Source organism: Lissotriton helveticus, chromosome 2_1 (genome assembly GCF_964261635.1).
Source record: "Lissotriton helveticus chromosome 2_1, aLisHel1.1, whole genome shotgun sequence".
NCBI lineage: Eukaryota > Metazoa > Chordata > Amphibia > Caudata > Salamandridae > Lissotriton > Lissotriton helveticus.
Window position 1 is genome coordinate 1,335,979,180 of NC_136059.1, and position 19,255 is coordinate 1,335,998,434.

Here is a 19,255-nt window from a genome sequence, read left to right on the forward strand (position 1 = left end):
GAGGCTCCTAGACAGACTTGCTAACATCGGCCTGGGGGGACCACCTTCACTTGGATGTCATCCTTCTTGGCAAATAGATCTCAGGACATATGGATCCCTCATTTCTCATTCCCGGTTCCGGCCATGAATCTAGGTGTCCCCCAGGGGTCCATTCTCAGTCCTACCCTTTTTAATATATATCATCCCCCCTTGCATTACTGGTAGAGGAAGAGGGCGCCAAAATTGTTTCCTATACTGATGACACTCAGCTGATTTTTACGTGTGAAAAAGGAACTGATTTGACAGGGCAATGATTAGGTCTTGCCTCACAAAGGTTTTTAACTGGCTTAAGATCAATCCGCTGTAGTGCAATCCTGACAAAACGGAAGGTGTTTTCTTTGGTTATCCAGAAACGCCTGACTGGAACTCTTGGTGGCCAAAAGATCTGCCGCCCCCTCCCGCGGAAAAGGAGAAAGTAAAGAACGTAGGAGTTGTCATAGACAAAACACTTTCCATGCGCTTTCAAATCCAAAATCTAACTGGCGCTTGCTTTGGCATACCCTGGATGCTAAAAAAATTCCTGCGATTCTCACCACTTGAGACCAGAAAGATCGTGGTGCAGGCTCTGGTGACATCAAAGCTTGACTATGTCAACAGCTTGTACCTCGATCTTCCCAAATCCCTTATCCAGTGCCTACAAGTGGTACAAAACGCGGCAGCCAGATCCAGCCAGAGACCTAAACCCAAATCTAGTAGGACCCTTATTCTTAAGTCTCTACACTGACTCCGCATTAAAGAACGGATCGACTTCAAAGCGATGACTATCTTCCTTAAAGCTTTCCATGGCTCAGGAGCCGGCTACCTAAATAAGCGCATTAATCACTGGCCGCAGATCCCTCCGCTTTCTAGGTGCAAAATTGTGGAATGGCCTCCCTGAGTCTCTGAGACTAACCACAGACCTACTCTCTCTCAGGAAGAACCTGGCTTTTTAATAACTGATGGGTCTTTTACGCACGTTTTCCTCCCGCTGTCACGCTCCCAGACACTCTAGTCTGAGTAGCTGTGCACTTTATTAAATACACTATATCATTTCATTAGATCCCTGACAGTGCAAAGGAACACTTGTATAAATTCTAAGGGCCTTATTTATGAGGCCTTGCCTCACTTTTATGCCGCCGGTGCATCTCTTTTTGTGACGCACCGGCAGCATAACATATGTGCCATGTTGCGCCGTATTTACAAAGTGATTCATCTAGGCATATGTGTCACTTTGTAAACCCCTGCATCACATTATACCTGCACCAGGCATAATGTTTGCAGGGTGGGCATTGCCCCGCAAAAAGCCTCGTAGAAGTGACGCATTAAAATCTATGAGAACTCAGTGCACCACTTCTAGGATGCCATTGCTTCAATATTTACACCTGCCTCACAGCAGGTGTAAGACTGATGCAAGCCCTTTCACATGGGGCTTGCCCTATGTGAAAGGACACATTGCAGCAGTCGCGTCTATTTTCAGACACACCCCAGCAATGCATCACTTTTGCGCCTACGGATTTGTCAGAAATACTGATGTATCTGTAACTCCTTGCGACATGATACGTCATACAGAAAATATGACACATCCATCATGTCGCAAGGAGGGCGCACTAAGAAGTGACGCATCCTTGTTTTCTCCAGTAATGCATCACTTCTCATAAATAAGGCCCTAAATGTGTTTACATCTAATATTCAGGGATAGTTATATGTGTTTTCAATATTGTAACACAGCAGCAACTGCAAATAATCTCTTTGACACCCTCCCATATCTTATATGTTAGGCCTGCTTTTGATCTAAAATAAACTTTTTTTATGTATATTGCATGAATCATAAACACAACATTTCTCTGCAAAATGGCTATTCTAAACTCTCACACATTAGTTACATAAAAGTTAAATTAAAGGAACACAGTGTTTAATTTAAAACAAACTGTTTAAGAAATATTCAAGGTCAATAGGGCAAATCTCTGGAGAATGGAGCTGCCTCTGTCAGGGGGCCCCCTGAAAGGCTGGGGCCCTGGGCCAGAGCCCACTTTGCCCATGCATTAAAACGTCTCTGCCTCCCACTGGAGGTGGAACAAAGTCACAGAGACCAGTTGAGAGAACTCACTAAACACCTCCAACCCTAATACTACCACCAAACTAGAACCGTGAGTAAAAAACTTCAATGCCAGGATCACCAATTGCGCAGACAGCATCATTCTCATCATGAGCAACAGCTATAGAAAATCCTCAAAAAAGGCCATCTGGTATGCCCAAGGATTCATAACAATGTAATGACAGCAAACAATTGGAGAGGAGATGGCACAAGGACAACAGGACAAGGCAGCCTTCAAGACCTCCCTCAACTTCTACTACTGCCTGCTGGGGGCAACAAAAAAGACAGTCCTTTTTCCATACATCAAAACCAGCACCAACACCACCAAGGAAATTGCCAACATCGTTAAGGAATTCACCAACCTGGCAGCCAGCAAAAACAACATCACACCCTCTCAGGAGCTGGCTGTGCGACAACCTCACCACTTCCTCACCGACAAGATCGCAATCACATATAGGAGCCTCGAACCTCAACCCACACCTATGGACTTCCTCGACAGATACAACACCAAAGTAACTGACAAACAACACATTGACCACCTGGAATATCCTCTTTACCCAGGACACCACCTACACCATGAAATCCATCCACTGAGGAACTCCCACAGACCAATACCCGCACCGCATCTTCAACTTTGGAAAGCCAAGTATCAGCCAGGAACTCAACACCTCTATCACCTCCGCAACATTTTCCGACACCTGAAAACACGCCTAAGTCAGACCACTACTCAAAAAGCCCTTCACCGATCCCACTGAACTCAAAAACCTACAGCCAATCTCCCTGCTCCCATTCCCAGCTAACGTTCTTGAAAAGATCACCAACTATCAATTCGTGACACATCTGGATTAGAACCAGCTACTTGACGCCTCCCAATCAGGCTTCTGCAGCAATCACAACACCAAAACTGACCTGATTGTAGCCACTGATGGTATACAAACCCTCCTCGAGTGAGGAGAAACAGCAGCGTTGATCCTCCTCGACCTCTCGCCAGCCTTCTACACCATATCCCACCACACACAGTTCAAAAGACTCCACCATATCTGCATCCTAGGTGACACGCTCAGATGGGTAACCTCCTTCCTCACAGGAATTAACCCAGAAAATCCACCTTTCACCTCTGTACCCAAGGTGATCACCTGCGGTGTCCCCCAGGGCTCATCCCTTGGCCACATACTCTACAACGTATATATGCCCCACTGGCTAACATTGCCAGAACCCACGGTCTCAACATTTCCTCTCAGTCACCAACAACCTCACCACCACCAGAACCAACTTCCACAGATGCATGACACACGTCACTGTCTGGATGAAGAACAACTGCCTGCAGCTGAATACAGACAAGATAGAAGTACTGAATTGTGGCAACAGAAGCAACACATGGAACGACTCCTGTTGCCCTTCAGACCTAGGACCCGCACCCACTCCCTTCAACCACACCAGAAATCTCAGAATCATCATTGACAACAAGCTTACCATGAAATCCAAGTTCAGTGCCATCTCCTCAGCCTGCAGCCTCACTCTGCGCATGCTATGTAAGATCCTTAGATGGCTGCCGCTACACATGAAAAGCACCATGATACAAGCCCTCATCACTAGCCGACTGGACTACGGCAATACCTTCTATGTAGTAATTGCCACACACCACCTACAGAGACTTTATACCATATAGAATGCCACATGAAGACTCATCCTTGGCCTTTCCCCATGAACCTACATCGCACCCCCCCCCCTCAAGAAACTCCACTGACTCCTAATACAGAAGATATGCCAATTCAAGCTGCTGACCCATGCACACAAGGCTCTACACAACCAAGGGCCTGCCTAAATTAACCACCACCTTAACTTTGACCAACCGTCAAGAAGGCTATTTTCTGCCTCCCTTTTACTTGCAGATATGCCCCACATCTACCAAAGCAAAAGTGGAGGACGCTCCTTCTCTGGCATTGCAGCAGAGACCTGGACCCCTCACCCCCCCAAACACACTCGCCACTGAACCATGACCTCACTTTCGGAATTCTGACTGCCCTCAAGACCTGGCTGTTCGAATAAGCCTCTGGGACCTGCAAGTGCTTGAAGACGCTGTTGGGTGATTAGTGGCGCTTAAGAAATCCTGATTGATCGATCGATTGATTGACCATTTCCTTGAGAAAGCCTTGTTCTGCTGAACATCTCTCTCCTAGGAGCCAAGTGTTAAAAGAGTGTACTAGCTGCTCAGTTTTTGGTACATCTCTAAGCTTAGACCCAGGACGCCATTCATAAAGACTCTCATTGCTATAAATTAGGCCCAGGAGGCACAGTCTCGGCCCTCCTGAAAAGGATACCACGTCTTCATGGCTACATAAGAGAAATCTCATTGTGCCCTGTTAATGTTATAGTCGGTGCATTAGTTGGGGTAGGAGTAACAAGTGAAGTAGGCCTGCTGCAGTCTCAGTTCGCGTAATTCATATTGTCTCAGTTGTCAGTAAACCTTTAGAACCTCTTGTAGAATATTTTTGCCGACAGCTAATTACTGTTCGTCGCTTGCTATCTGAGAGGTGTATTCCCCTAACGGTAGCCATTACTGACTGGTAACATTAATGGACCCACCCACCCAGGCTCCATGATGTGTGGTAATCCTCCCTGATATCACTTCATGTGCTCTGAATATGTTAAGAGAAGCTCTTTGCATTAGTAAGGGTGATTTTGGGCAGGTGTAATAGCAAGTTTTTATTTTTTTCATCATGGGTTTCCATCTGCTGCAGCTACAGGTACCCATGGATGGTTGTATGACTAAACAACTACTTCCTTAACCACGAGTGCCTTAACCACGAAGGCTAAACAACGATCTTTTCTAAACCACGACTCTTTTTACATCGACTTCCTAAACCACGAAAAGTTTCACCTCGCGACTGTCCATTAGATGGCAATATTGTAATAACAAGTCTTCCACTGTATATTTTTTAATTGCTCTTTACCCTTTTTTTATATATGTTTTTCTACGTATTTTTTAATGTATATTCTTTTTTTTCACACATGCCCGTGTTAATAATTATTTTTCTCTCAATTTAAATGTGACCTTGTTTTGACCTATACTGTTTATTCTTCGACTTCCTGTAGTACTAAAAAAAATGTCTGTTACCTTTTTCTAATTTCGCCACTATTTACTTTTATTTAATCATGTCCTTGACGTTTTATTTTATCTTTATTTAAACTTTCTTTGTCTTTTTTTAGCCATACTTTTCATTTCTATTATTTATGCAAGGAGACACAATATTAACATTCCTTCTTTTTTTTCGTAGCTTTCTGCATTAGTCACTAGATTATATTATTTCAAATATTAACCATGCATTGCCACAAATGTCTAAAAAGCATAACATTTTACAAATGTTCTTAATTAATTCCGTCTACCTTTTCAAAAACTGTTTATTCTTAAACACGCTTTTCCCACGACCAAAGCATTTCGTGATCATACTGCTTGCTCACACTCAATATAGTCCGCCTACCTTTGCGCCAACACTTCCGATTCCTAGTGGGTGGTTGCTTTGTGAATTCCTGATTACCCGCCTTCCTGTTTGCAGCAATGCTTTGATGTGCCGGTACTTTTAGCCAGTGCCATAGAGTGCGTCATTTTGACCTGCGGAATTTAGATGACTGACGTGATGTGACGAATCAGTTTCTTTGAAACATTTCTTTGCTGGCAAATGTAGGATGACGTGACTGTCTTCCAATGCCCGGAAGCAGTAGGATGAGAAATTGAGACTCGGTCTTCTTTTTTTTTATAAAGTCGTGGTTCAGGTCTTCGTGGTTGGAATCTTCGTTGTTTGAGATTGTTCGTGATTCAGAATTCGTTGTAAAGGTAAGTCGTTGCTCCTATTTCGTTGTTCAGGATGTTTCCCCCCATGGATAATAGATTTAACAAATGAACATGTCCCTATAATGAATGTGACCTCTCCTTCTGTCAGCAGGAACTTTATTCCCTGCCAAGTAGGTTGTAACTACAGAATACATTTTCTGTGGAATACTTACTTCATCAGCTACAATTTAGTAACATTAAGGTACTGGTTCCTATCTATAGTTTCTTTTGTCTCTATTATACTTAGCAAGCCCTACGGGATAAGGGGACTTGTTTTCTGATTCTATGGAAGATTTATAAGTTCATATGGGTCTCCCAAACAATATGATTATGTCACTCAAATGCAAAATTTCGAGTAACCAGAGAACTGGCAAAATATTGGGCACCACTGTTTTATACCACTCCTTTCTAAAAGTACGCCTGGCTAGGTTTTGCTAGCTTCCAGAGCTGTAGGAATATGTGTGTGTTTCTGCAGGTTAAGGGAGAACAGAAAGCCCTTTTGTGAGCAAACCTACCAAAGTAGTTGAGAGGGACCATGATGAGCCTACCACAATTGTGTCTACTCAATTCATTACACATGCACAATACATTAGGGCTGAACGAATTAAAATACAAAATATTATACTGTGTTAGTGGAAATGCAAGCCTACTATTGTTGACAGATCTGCAAAGCTATGTAAAACCACCTGCACATCTTTCTACGACCCACGTGACTGGCCTCTACCTTATCAGCTGGAACGTCTTTCTCCCTCTCCTTAGTAGAGACAGGGTTATATTGTATTGTCGCCTGGTTATGGCGGTTTCCTATTTCGAGTGGCATGAAAACTCATTGTTTAGTGAGTGTGCCTGGCAATGTGTTGTTCAGTGAAGCACTTTCTTTGCAGTTTTATATAGTGCAAATTCGACCCGAAGTATCAAAGCGCTTTGCATGAGTACCAGTTGCATTACAGATGGACCCACAGGGTCATATGTACAAATAGCGGAGTGAGGTGTTAGTCTTCCTGGCTTAATGCCACACTCTGCCTCTTTGAAAACGCAGGTCTACACCATATTTACAAGAATATGGTGCAGCTCCCCCCTTCCTGCACATAAACAATCTTGAAATGTCATTTAGTGGCTTCTATGTGTGCTGCTTAATGCAGCACACATAGAAGTTGCAAAACAGCATTTTAAAAAACGATTGTTTATGTGCAGGAAAGGGGATCTTCCTGTACATAAACAATCATTGGCCTTTTTCTGTTTTCATGTCTGTTGCACAACGCAGCACACATGAAAACAGCAAAAATGAGGAGAAATTAAACATTTCTCCTCGGTGTGACAGGGTAAGCCCAGGTTTCCCCTTGCCTTAGTTCTAGTGCTGGCTCCTATTTATGCTTCTCTTGTAAATAGGGGGCAGGGTCAGAAGCAATGTGTGTTGCGGTGGAATGCCCACAGCAACACCCATTGCCTTCCCATTTCAAGCTAAGCATAGAGTGAAATGGGGCCTTAATTACAAGGCAGCGTTAAGCCATGTTAAGTGGCTCAATGCTACCTTGAGAATCAGGGCAAGCCCCTATCGCCACACGAACAAAGTAAAAATGAGACATTCCCGTGGCAAAAGGGGCTTGTAAATAAGCCCCATTATTTGTTTATAGGCACAGGGGGATAAAGTGATTTGCCCAAATTCACAGGATGTTTGAGCCTCCCAATAGACCTGAACATGGTTTCCCAGTTTCAAAGTTGGCCGCCCTAGCCGTTAAGCCACACCCTAGTTAGTCTTTTAGCGATTTGATGCTGGGCAAGGTGGCATTAACAACCAACATATTACAGCGAGTTCCTGGCTTAACATCACTCTGGCACTCCAAAAAACGCAGGGCTGCACCATATTTACAAAATATGGTGCAGTCCTGCGTTTCCCCCTGCGCTGGCACTAAACTTAGTAGCCTAACGCCAATGGAGGCACCTTTGCACCATAGTGAACGGGTGTCTGCGTGCAGGGGAAAAATATTTATGTGCAGGAAGCTCCCCCTTCCTGCACATAAACAATCTTGAAATGTCATTTTGTGACTTCTATGTGTGCTGCTTAATGCAGCACACATAGAAGTTGCAAAACTGTATTTAAAAAAAATATATTGTTTGTGTGCTGGAAGGAGGATCTTCCTGACCATAAACTATCATTGGCCTTTTGCTGTTTTCATGTGTGCTGTACAACGCAGCACACATGAAAACAGCAAAATCGAGGAGAAACTAAACTCATTGCTGCAGGGTAAGACCAGGTTTTCCCTGGCCTTCATTCTGGCGCTGCCTCCTATTTACGTCTCCCTTGTAAATAGGGGCCAGCCTCTGAATCAATGGGTGTTGCAGTGGAATGCCCACAGCAACGCCCATTGCCCTCCCCTTTCACGCTAAGCATAGCGTGAAATGGGACCTAATTTACAAGGCAGCGTTAAGCCATGCTAAGTGGCTTGACGCTGCCTTGTAAATAAGTGGAAGCCCTTATGGCCACAGGAACGTCGTAAAAGGTTACATCCTGTGGCGAAAGGGGCTTGTACCACTTAGGCCGCCATAAGTTGGCAGGGTATGCTCAGACGTGAGTCCCTTGCTCACTTTGCCACTGGATTCAAGCAAGCCGGGCTGAAGACAGCTGAAATGCCAGAAAAGGGTCCTCGGAAGCTTGTTTCCGGTCCAGGGAAGGCATGGCTTGGCAGTTCGGGCTGGACTGTTCCCATGAGGCACAGGGTCAGACTGATTTGCATATGTGTGATGTGATGTGATGTGATGTGATGAGGAATTTCTATAGCGCACTATCGCTCCGAGGAGCATCTTGGCGCTTTTGACTTGTGTACTCCAAATGGTAAGAGTTGTTATTCTCACAGCATCTTTCAGGTCCTAAACCAGTGTTTTGCAGGTTGTGTCTGCCAGGCTGTAAACCCACATTTTAAGGGATTTCCTAAATTCACTTTCACAGGTAATTTCACGAATTTGATAGGGCAGTTTGTACCAGGCGATAGCTCCTCTGAAAGCCAAAGTTTTTCCTCCTCTAGTAGCGAGTCTGAACTTTGGAACGACCATCAGATTGGTGGTTGACGATCTCAATTCTCGGGTGGGGTAATAGCGGGTGAAGTTTTTGGACAAATATTGTGGGCCTCGTTCATGGAAGGCTCTAAAGGTAATTATTAGGACCTTAAACAGGATCCGCTTTTGGATGGGGAGCCAGTGAAGCGTATCCAGTGCTGCAGAGGCTGATGTTTTTCTGGGCCATTTAAGCACTAATCTTGCCGCAGCGTGTTGGACCATTTGCAGCCTGTGCAGGGCTGCTTTGTTTGCCCCAGCATACAGACTATTACAATAATCCAACCTGGATATAACTAGGGCCACTGCTACAGTTCGTCTGGCTGATAAGGGAAGAAGGGTAAAAAAAATTCTAAGACCCTTTATTATATTGAAGCATGATCCTGCTACTTCACTTGCCTGTTGTTTAAAAGATAATGCCTCATCAAATTTAATTCCCAGGTTTTGTGCACCCTTGATGGTACTAGGCGGGGCCTCTGCCTCAATCGGCCAACATGTCTTGGGGGAAAACAGATTGTTTTTACCGAATGGTAAAATTTCTGTTTTTGCAGTATTGCATCTCAAATGATTATTGTTCATCCACTCAAAAGTTGCCTTCAAGCAGTCCCTTAAAGAGCATTCAGCAATTGTCGAGTCCTCATCTAGGATTAGGACCAGTTGAGTGTCATCGGCATATGCTATTGAGCTGATGGTAAAAGAAGAAATAAGCTCAATCAGGGGGACCATATAAAGATTAAATAAAATAGGGCTCAAGCTAGAGCCCTGAGGTACTCCGGACTGAACTTCCTTTTCTTCAGAGCGATACTGCCCTAGCATGGTAATCTGCTTTCTTTGTATCAGGTAGTTGTTAAACCATTTCAACACGGTGCCCACTATGCCCACACTCCTTAGGCGATGTATCAGAATATCGTGGGACACCGTGTCGAAAGCTGCAGATAGATCTAGCAGGATCAGGACTGCTCTTTTGCCCTGATCCAAAGCAGCTCTAATTGTTTCCGTAGAAAATAAAAGGGCAGATTCTGTCGAATGGTGGGACCTGAAGCCAGCTTGGTTTCGATGGAGAATATTATTTCCCTCCAGGTATGCGGTGAGTTGTTTATTAATACTGGTCTCTGCGAGTTTGCATACCGCTGGGAGAAGCGAGATGGGCCGTAAGTTTGATAATACTGTAGGGTCTTGGATAGCATTTTTCTGGAGAGGTCTAACAGCTGCGACCTTCCAGCATGTTGGAATATCTCCTGTTTGTAATGAGGAATTAAGAATGGAGTTAATCATTGGATTGACTTCCTCTTTTATAGCTTTTAATAGTGCCGGAGGACAGGGGTCGAAAGGGGAACCTGAGTTCAGTCTGGAGATGGCTTGGGAAGATTGGTCTGGGCTGATCATGGCAAAGCTTTCCCAGGTTGTAGTACCCGGTCTTTCCTTTAGGGTTTTATATACTACATCTAGTTCTTCTTGATTAATCTGTGGGAAATCTTTTGTAAAATTAGTGATTTTCTGTTCAAAATATACTGCAATTTCATCACAGAGGGTCTGGGAAGGCGGGATTTCCTGGGATAAAAATGTGGGATTCCTAAAGCTGTTGACAATTTTGAATATTTCTTTTTGCTGCTTATTATTGGTAGACTTAATCAAATTTGTACAGTAAGTTGTTTTAGCGAGTTTGATTGAGACATGATAATTCCTCCTAGCCCTTTTATAGCTTTCCCGGCCGTCACTCTTGTAGTGGCGGCGCCATTTACGCTCTAATACTCTCACTTCTCCCAATGTTACTTTTAGTGAGCTTGTGTACCAGGGAGCAGAATTTTTTCCTTGTCGAGTTTTAGATTTCATACCTCGAGTTTTCATTCTTTCCCCAATAGTTCTCATCCAGCCCTTATAATGCTCATTGTCAATGATCACATTCCCTGACGGCGCTGGTTTTTCCGCCTCCACCCAGCTCTTCAGGTCTGGATGTTCTATTATTTTCCCCCAACAAGGGATTGAGTTTATATTACCAGAAGTTGATTTAGTTTCCTTTTTATTGTCAACTTTGAAGCTAAAGCCAATAAACTTATGGTCTGACCATGTTTGGATTAGCGGTGGTTCTACTCTGATTGTGTTTATATTGGAGCAAATACAATCTAGGATGTGCCCAGCTGTATGGGTTGGCTCTACTATTTGTATTGTAAGTCCTAGAATACGTAGAATTTCTTTAAAACTCAATACGTTAGGGTCACTAACATTATCCAAATGGAGGTTTAGATCTCCTAGCAGAGTGAAATTTGCAGATCTAAGGGTAAGATTGGCAAGTACCTCCCCTACACTTCCCAGAAACTGGGTTGCTTGTCCAGGGGGTCGGTATATTAATGCCCCAGAGAAGGTGAAGGAGTCGTGGGCTTGAAGGTTAAAACCAAGACATTCTGCTCCTTTTATGTCTGGTAGTTCCATGGTGGTACATTTAAGAGTGTCACGATGGATAATTGCCAACCCTCCTCCCCGCTGGCGGGGTCTATCCAATCTCTGTATCGAAAAACCCAGTGGTAGAGCCTGGACAATGTCCGGGTTGGACCAGTCTTTGAGCCATGTCTCTGTTACAAATAGGCAGTCTAGATCTTTTTCTGCAATCAAATCATAAATGTGCTGAGCATTCTTACACATTGAGCGAGCATTTATGAGGCCTCATGTAAGAGTCCTCTCGGTCTCTTTGTCCCGTTGTGTTATGTTATAATGGGTTCTAGATTTTGTTTACAGTGTTGGCAGCCTATAGGACCTGTCCACTTATCCACAGCAAGAGCTTGGGACATAGAATGGGCGTTCAGGGATAAAATAAGATTTTTAGTTGGTGATGCGTATGTAGTTACCAGAGCAGAATTTCTGGCCCTAAGCCCGGCCTTAGCGCGGACGGGCGCAGACGGGCAGGACTTTGGCGCGCTTTCGGCACCGCTGCACGAGTCAGCTGCGCGGAGGGGTGGCCAACTCCTTTTATAGTCTACAGCGCTAGACCGCTGGGACTTACTTGTTCCGCCAATATGGCCGCCACGAACCACTCTTCATTCAGGGGTCAGTGTGAGTTGTTTCCCAGTGCGAGGGGATTGCAGGATTATGGGTAAAACACGGCGCAAATCAGGTTTTTAATAGCGTTTCCAAATGAAAATTAAAATATCACACAAGTAGCCTAACACCCGGCTTTCTGCCTCAGGTGTACACAAAGTCTCGCGAGCTATCGCGTTACCTCCTTTTATAGTCTACAGCGCTAGAGCGCTGGGAATTACTTGTTTCACCAATATGGCCGCCACGAACCACTCTTCATTCAGGGGTCAGTGTGAGTTGTTTCCCAGTGCGAGGGGATTGCAGGATTATGGGTAAAACACGGCGCAAATCAGGTTTTTAATAACGTTTCCAAATGAAAATTAAAATAACACACAAGTAGCCTAACACCCGGCTTTCCGCCTCAGGTGTACACAAAGTCTCACGAGCTATCGCGTTGCCTCCTTTTATAGTCTACAGCGCTAGAGCGCTGGGACTTACTTCTTCCACCAATATGGCCGCCACGAACCACTCTTCATTCAGGGGTCAGTGTGAGTTGTTTCCCAGTGCGAGGGGATTGCAGAATTATGGGTAAAACACAGCGCAAATCAGGTTTTTAATAACGTTTCCAAATGAAAATTAAAATATCACACAAGTAGCCTAACACCCGGCTTTCCGCCTCAGGTGTACACAAAGTCTCGCGAGCTATCGCGTTGCCTCCTTTTATAGTCTACAGCGCTAGAGCGCTGGGACTTACTTGCTCCACCAATATGGCCGCCACGAACCACTCTTCATTCAGGGGTCAGTGTGAGTTGTTTCCCAGTGCGAGGGGATTGCAGGATTATGGGTAAAACACGGCGCAAATCAGGTTTTTAATAACGTTTCCAAATGAAAATTAAAATATCACTCAAGTAGCCTAACACCCGGCTTTCCGCCTCAGGTGTATAAAAAGTCTCGCGAGCTATCGCGTTGCCTCCTTTTATAGTCTACAGCGCTAGAGCGCTGGGACTTACTTGTTCCACCAATATGACCGCCACGAACCACTCTTCATTCAGGGGTCAGTGTGAGTTGTTTCCCAGTGCGAGGGGATTGCAGGATTATGGGTAAAACACGGCGCAAATCAGGTTTTTATTAACGTTTCCAAATGAAAATTCAAATATCACACAAGTAGCCTAACACCCGGCTTTCCGCCTCAGGTGTACACAAAGTCTCGCGAGCTACCGCGTTGTCTCCTTTTATTGTCTACAGGGCTAGAGCGCTGGGACTTACTTGTTCCGCCAATATGGCCGCAACGAACCACTCTTCATTCAGGGGTCAGTGTGAGTTGTTTCCCAGTGCGAGGGAATTGCAGGATTATGGGTAAAACTCGGCTCAAATCAGGTTTTTAATAACGTTTCCAAATGAAAATTAAAATATCACACAAGTAGCCTAACACCCGGCTTTCCGCCTCAGGTGTACACAAAGTCTCGCGAGCTATCGCGTTGCCTCCTTTTATAGTCTACAGCGCTAGAGCGCTGGGACTTACTTGTTCCACCAATATGGCCGCCACAAACCACTCTTCATTCAGGGGTCAGTGTGAGTTGTTTCCCAGTGCGAGGGGATTGCAGGATTTTGGGTAAAACACGGCGCAAATCAGGTTTTTAATAACGTTTCCAAATGAAAATTAAAATATCACACAAGTAGCCTAACACCCGGCTTTCCGCCTCAGGTATACACAAAGTCTCATATGGCCATGTCTGAACTGGGGTGGCAGAGTGGGCTAAAGAACGGTGATGGATTAAACCCAGATCTGTTGACTGGGTGTGAGTGTTTGATTGGTTCAGATGCTCCGTCCATCACCACCCCCTTTTGTACCACTTTGGCCGCCATAAGTTGGCAGGGTATGCTCAGACGTGAGTCCCTTGCTCACTTTGCCACTGGATTCAAGCAAGCCGGGCTGAAGACAGCTGAAATGCCAGAAAGGGGTCCTCGGAAGCTTGTTTCCGGTCCTGGGAAGGCATGGCTTGGCAGTTCGGGCTGGACTGTTCCCATGAGGCACAGGGTCAGACTGATTTGCATATGGCCATGTCTGAACTGGGGTGGCAGAGTGGGCTAAAGAACGGTGATGGATTAAACCCAGATCTGTTGACTGGGTGTGAGTGTTTGATTGGTTCAGATTCTCCGTTTATCACCATCCCCTTTTGTACCACTTTGGCCGCCATAAGTTGGCAGGGTATGCTCAGACGTGAGTCCCTTGCTCACTTTGCCACTGGATTCAAGCAAGCAGGGCTAAAGATGGCTGAAATGCCAGAAACCGGTCCTCGGAAGCTTGTTTCCGGACCTGGGAAGGCATGGCTTGGCAGTTCGGGCTGGACTTTTCCCATGAGGCACAGGGTCAGACTGATTTGCATATGGCCATGTCTGAACTGGGGTGGCAGAGTGGGCTAAAGAACGGTGATGGATTAAACCCAGATCTGTTGACTGGGTGTGAGTGTTTGATTGGTTCAGATGCTCCGTCCATCACCACCCCCTTTTGTACCACGGTACTTCAATGGGCAGCACATATGCCCCAAGCGTGGCAGGGCTCTACGTGAGCGATTTTGAAGACACTCACATACAAAATGCCAACAACCCCTACTTACAGCAGATCCTCTTTTGGAAACGCTATATAGACAATATCGTCGTAATATGGGATGGCAAAGAGAACCTAGCAGGATTCCATAACTGGTTGAATACAAAAGACAAATGGCTCAAATTCACCTACACGGCTGACAACAAAAGCCTAGTTTTTTGGATCTCACAATATATGCTCACAACGGCACCCTACAGACAAGGACCTATTTCAAACCGACTGCAAAGAACAGTTTGCTTTCATATAAAAGCTTTCACCCCCCGTCCACTGAGGGAAAATCTTCTTTACAACCAATTTTTGCGCTTAAGACGCAACTGTAGCAACACAAGAGACTATAAGACCCAAGCTGAGGACCTCTGCACAAAACTGAGAGCCGGAGACTACCCAGAGAGAGTGATTAAAAAAATGCAAAAAACGAGCAATCAACCAACCAAGAGAATGCCTCCTTGACACTACCCAAAGAACTTCAGAGAGTGATGTTGTAGCCTGTGTGACTAATTATAATGCGGCATCAAGCAAAATAAAGAAAATTGTCAACAGAAACTGGAGGAGCATCACATCAGGATCCATTAGTTGGCCCAAACCCAGGTTCGGCAACGAAAGAACGCGCAACCTCAAAGACATATTGGTCCACACGAGACCAGCCCCAATCAGGAGAAACAAACCTACCGCCCAGTTATGGAACACACCATCAGTGATGGGCCACTACCCTTGTGGCGCATGTTCCATTTGTGAGTTAACAACAGCAACCAAGTCACTACAACTTCTTCCGGATCTCAAATAAACTATTAGGAATCACACTAACTGTAACACCACACATGTAATCCACACGATTACCTGTCCCTGCCAGTTGCGTTACATCGGGATGACCTCTCGCAAGGCTAAACAAAGGATTGTAGAACATCAAAGCAATGTCAAATGTCAACGCAATACAACTAAAATGAGCAATCATTTCATTGAGAAAAAACACAGAGTCAAGGATCTGAAGTGGGTTATCTTAGAAACCCTACCTATCAAGAACCACAACGCAGAAAATATCCTCTTTGAAAAGGAACAAAGATCTGAAAACTAATGTCACAGGACTCAATGACAACATTCCATGGCTCAGCCTCAACAGCTGATTTGCCTAGACAAAAGCGGATAGACAGAATCCACAATAGACACTCCCAATATTAAAGAATCTGAACACCTGGACACATATTAGCCTAGAGTACTTACTCCAGACACCAAAACATCGGTACAACTGAGTCCAGGAGTAACTTATTGTGGTTGATTGAGAGAACAGGTCTCCACCCTTTATCCCGGGAGGTCTGCAGGACTGAGCCCTACAAAACATACAATTAATCACTAACATTAAGATAGTCTCCATCCGAAACATCAACAAATCAAATTACAAATATCCAGGATAACATCTAATTCTGTTAGTGAAATTTGCCATTAATCTCCCACCAATTTTTTAATAATTTCACACGCAGTTCGAGTAACTTTCAGAGTCAGCACGAAGTCTGTCCACTATGTCTATTAAGCAGGGATCCATTTTAGACAGGAAACAAGGCTCATTCTGTTTCAGGGGCCTGAGAGGCATAGACAGCACAAGAAACTGCCAAGGAGGTAGTATGCATGCCGAAAAGGACATCTCTCAGCAACTAAAACCGTAACGTATATCTGGGAAACTGTGTATAATACAGCATGTACATGTGTCTCCTTCTTACAGCAGGTACAGCAACTCTCAGCATGCCTGAAGAGGCGATCACTGATCCCTAAAAAGGTATGAGTGGTCTCACAGTCTCTCTACCTACTTTTTAAAGCACACGCACCCCGCTGCTTATTTCCACACAACCAGTTGCCGCGTACACGTGGCACACCTTCAGCGGGACGGAACGGCGTAAATATTACCATGGGAGATATGTTGGTTAAACCTTTTTCGACAAACACGGTAGATTTTCATAGGCAACCACACACGCCAAATATAACGTGACACACCCATAACGGCTGAGAGCAGCTTTATTCAAATAATATCGAACACGCCGCATGGTTATCCTCCCAGTATGGACAGCTACTGAATCAATCGTCATGACAGACTCCGTGTTTTTCATAATACCACAGTGCGTTCATACCACACTGCTACGAGCTCTTTGCTTTAATAACTTGGACAATGCAAAACTGCCAGGGCTCATTATCATGTGGCTACTCTTTACACGTAAACTCACCGTATATTCACTAGAATATCTGCACATATTCAAGACGGTAGTTCCTTAGCATACCAATTATCACAACTCGACCCCAGCTTGTTAATATATTGTGAATATATTATTTATACTTGTACCACACAATCTGAACAATGAGAGAAAGTTTTACCTCCAACAGGAACAAGGGAGTTGTTTGCCTTGTGAAAACAAAGATTTGCCATTTTTAAGTTTCTTATTTCCTATTTCGTTTACAAGAGCACACCAGCATCTAGAAAATTGCGCACTAACGCGATCTACATGTGTTTGTATTGTCTCCCCCCCCTTCTTTATCCATTTCCACAGGTACTTTTAAGGCCTTTTCTCTATTCTAGAATAATTATTCTATGAATCCGACCTGACACTCAAGGTCAATACACCACTTTTTCTTTCCTCTCTAGTCTCATAGAGATATTAGGTCCTGAAGAAAGCCAACTTGACCCATGTGGGGAACCTGTGGCTGAAACATGTCGACCTTTTTATGGACATAACTCCGTGTGGAAACCCCATAATCCAGCTTCCTATGCACGCCAACTATTTTAATTAAACCAAGAAGGGGGTCAGGCCCAATAGACAGGACCCAGGTAGGGCCATTTATCAATATAAACACAAAGCAAAACCCAGGATCCTATTTTTTAATAAAGCAATCACACTATGTTCTTTTTGTGATTGGGGTTATTTATTTACCTGCTCTTTTTTCCGTTATATTAGATACTTTGTTAAGGAAATTCTCTCCTTTCTAGAAAAACACAAAACTTATAATACATTCAACATTAATAACAGTGACATGTTTAGACGACATCTAACACATTTTTTTTATAAAACAAAAATCATATAGTACACAATATGTCAAAGACTCCACAACATTTAAACCAATATATATCACGTATATCTCAGGATTTAAACAAACACCATATATTACTTAGGCATATATGTGAATATATCAGGCTAATTTTGCGCTCTTAATTAAATCAATTCACTTCACCAAATCCACTATTAAATATCATAGAATGATTATGCCGACGCGTTTCTAGCCTCGTTGTTTTCTTTACGGGCTTTCATCAGGGCTCCTAATTGTGAACATAATGTACATATCTAAAAAACAAGAAGTGAACAATCAACGATCACTTATGCTACCTCCACCTTCCAAAACAACCTGTGGAATATCCACCTCTATGGTAACTCATCCCACGTGTTTATATCATGTGAATCAAATCTGTAGGCCTCCCAAGTATCCAAACATAGGCAGCAAGATGGTCTGTATATGCCCTATAGAAACAAACCAATTCTTTCGTTTTACCATACATATTTTGTGGCTCGAACGTTACGCATTTATGCAACATTGCGCATTCTCACACACCTCTTATGTCTGTGCTACGGGAGGGAATGGCTTTTCATGTCCCTGTCGCGGGTGATCTCTGTCAAACTGGAATCTGTATGGGGGAGCATGTGCATTTTAACAGCTTCCCACAATAGATGTTTCAACAGACTCTTATGAGACCCCTATTTTATGTCCCCCCGTACCTGTGTTACTCTTCAGGGGTTCCGAGATGTTAGTGCTTTCAACTACGGCTATTCATATTTCCTTCCGGTCAATCTACGGAAAAACCAAACCCCATTAATTGCCCCTATCTATTACCTTATGTGCGCAAAATATAAGAATACGGACTGGCGCTTCGGGGCCGCGAGGTTGAAAGAAATGATCCCCGTTTTGGCCACAAGTACATCAAGAGATCAGGTGGAGGCAAAGGCAGAGAGAACATAGGTGAGGCACATGGCGAGGAACTCATTGAGGTAAAAACTGATGAAATATTTGTATGCCATTTGCCTCTTAATATAAGCATGTCGTAATGACCAGCCAAGGTGCATACATTTTTGTCTAAATTATGGCACCACTACTCTCAGAACATGCTGCCTTCCTGTTGATAAATCAGATTATATAAAAGAAAACTGCAAAAGTTAAAACTGTTTCATATACAAATTATGCTGCCAATATTGTTAATATAAGTTTGCATCCACCACATTGCCTCATATTTAAACAGAGCAAAACCTGTCCGGTTTGAACAATAATGGCACAGAGAGCAAATTTAAATTGTGCTCCCAAATGCGCGCAAGAACAGATACGTCGGGTAAACAAATGTTGGGCTTGTAATACACGGGGCTCTAATTACACAGGCTGTGCATAATTTCCACATAAGTGCCAGTGTTCTATCGATAGCCTCACTCCATCTTTCTGTTCACCCCCCGCGTTTCCACGGGGGTGAGCATATAGTTAGAACACCGGCACTTTGATGCAACGGCCGAGGCAGCTGCCGGTGTTCTAACTATATGCTCACCCCCGTCGTTTTGAAACTGAATGACAGTGCACATGCGTGCAATCACACGCATGCACACTAAACCAACAGAAGAATGGG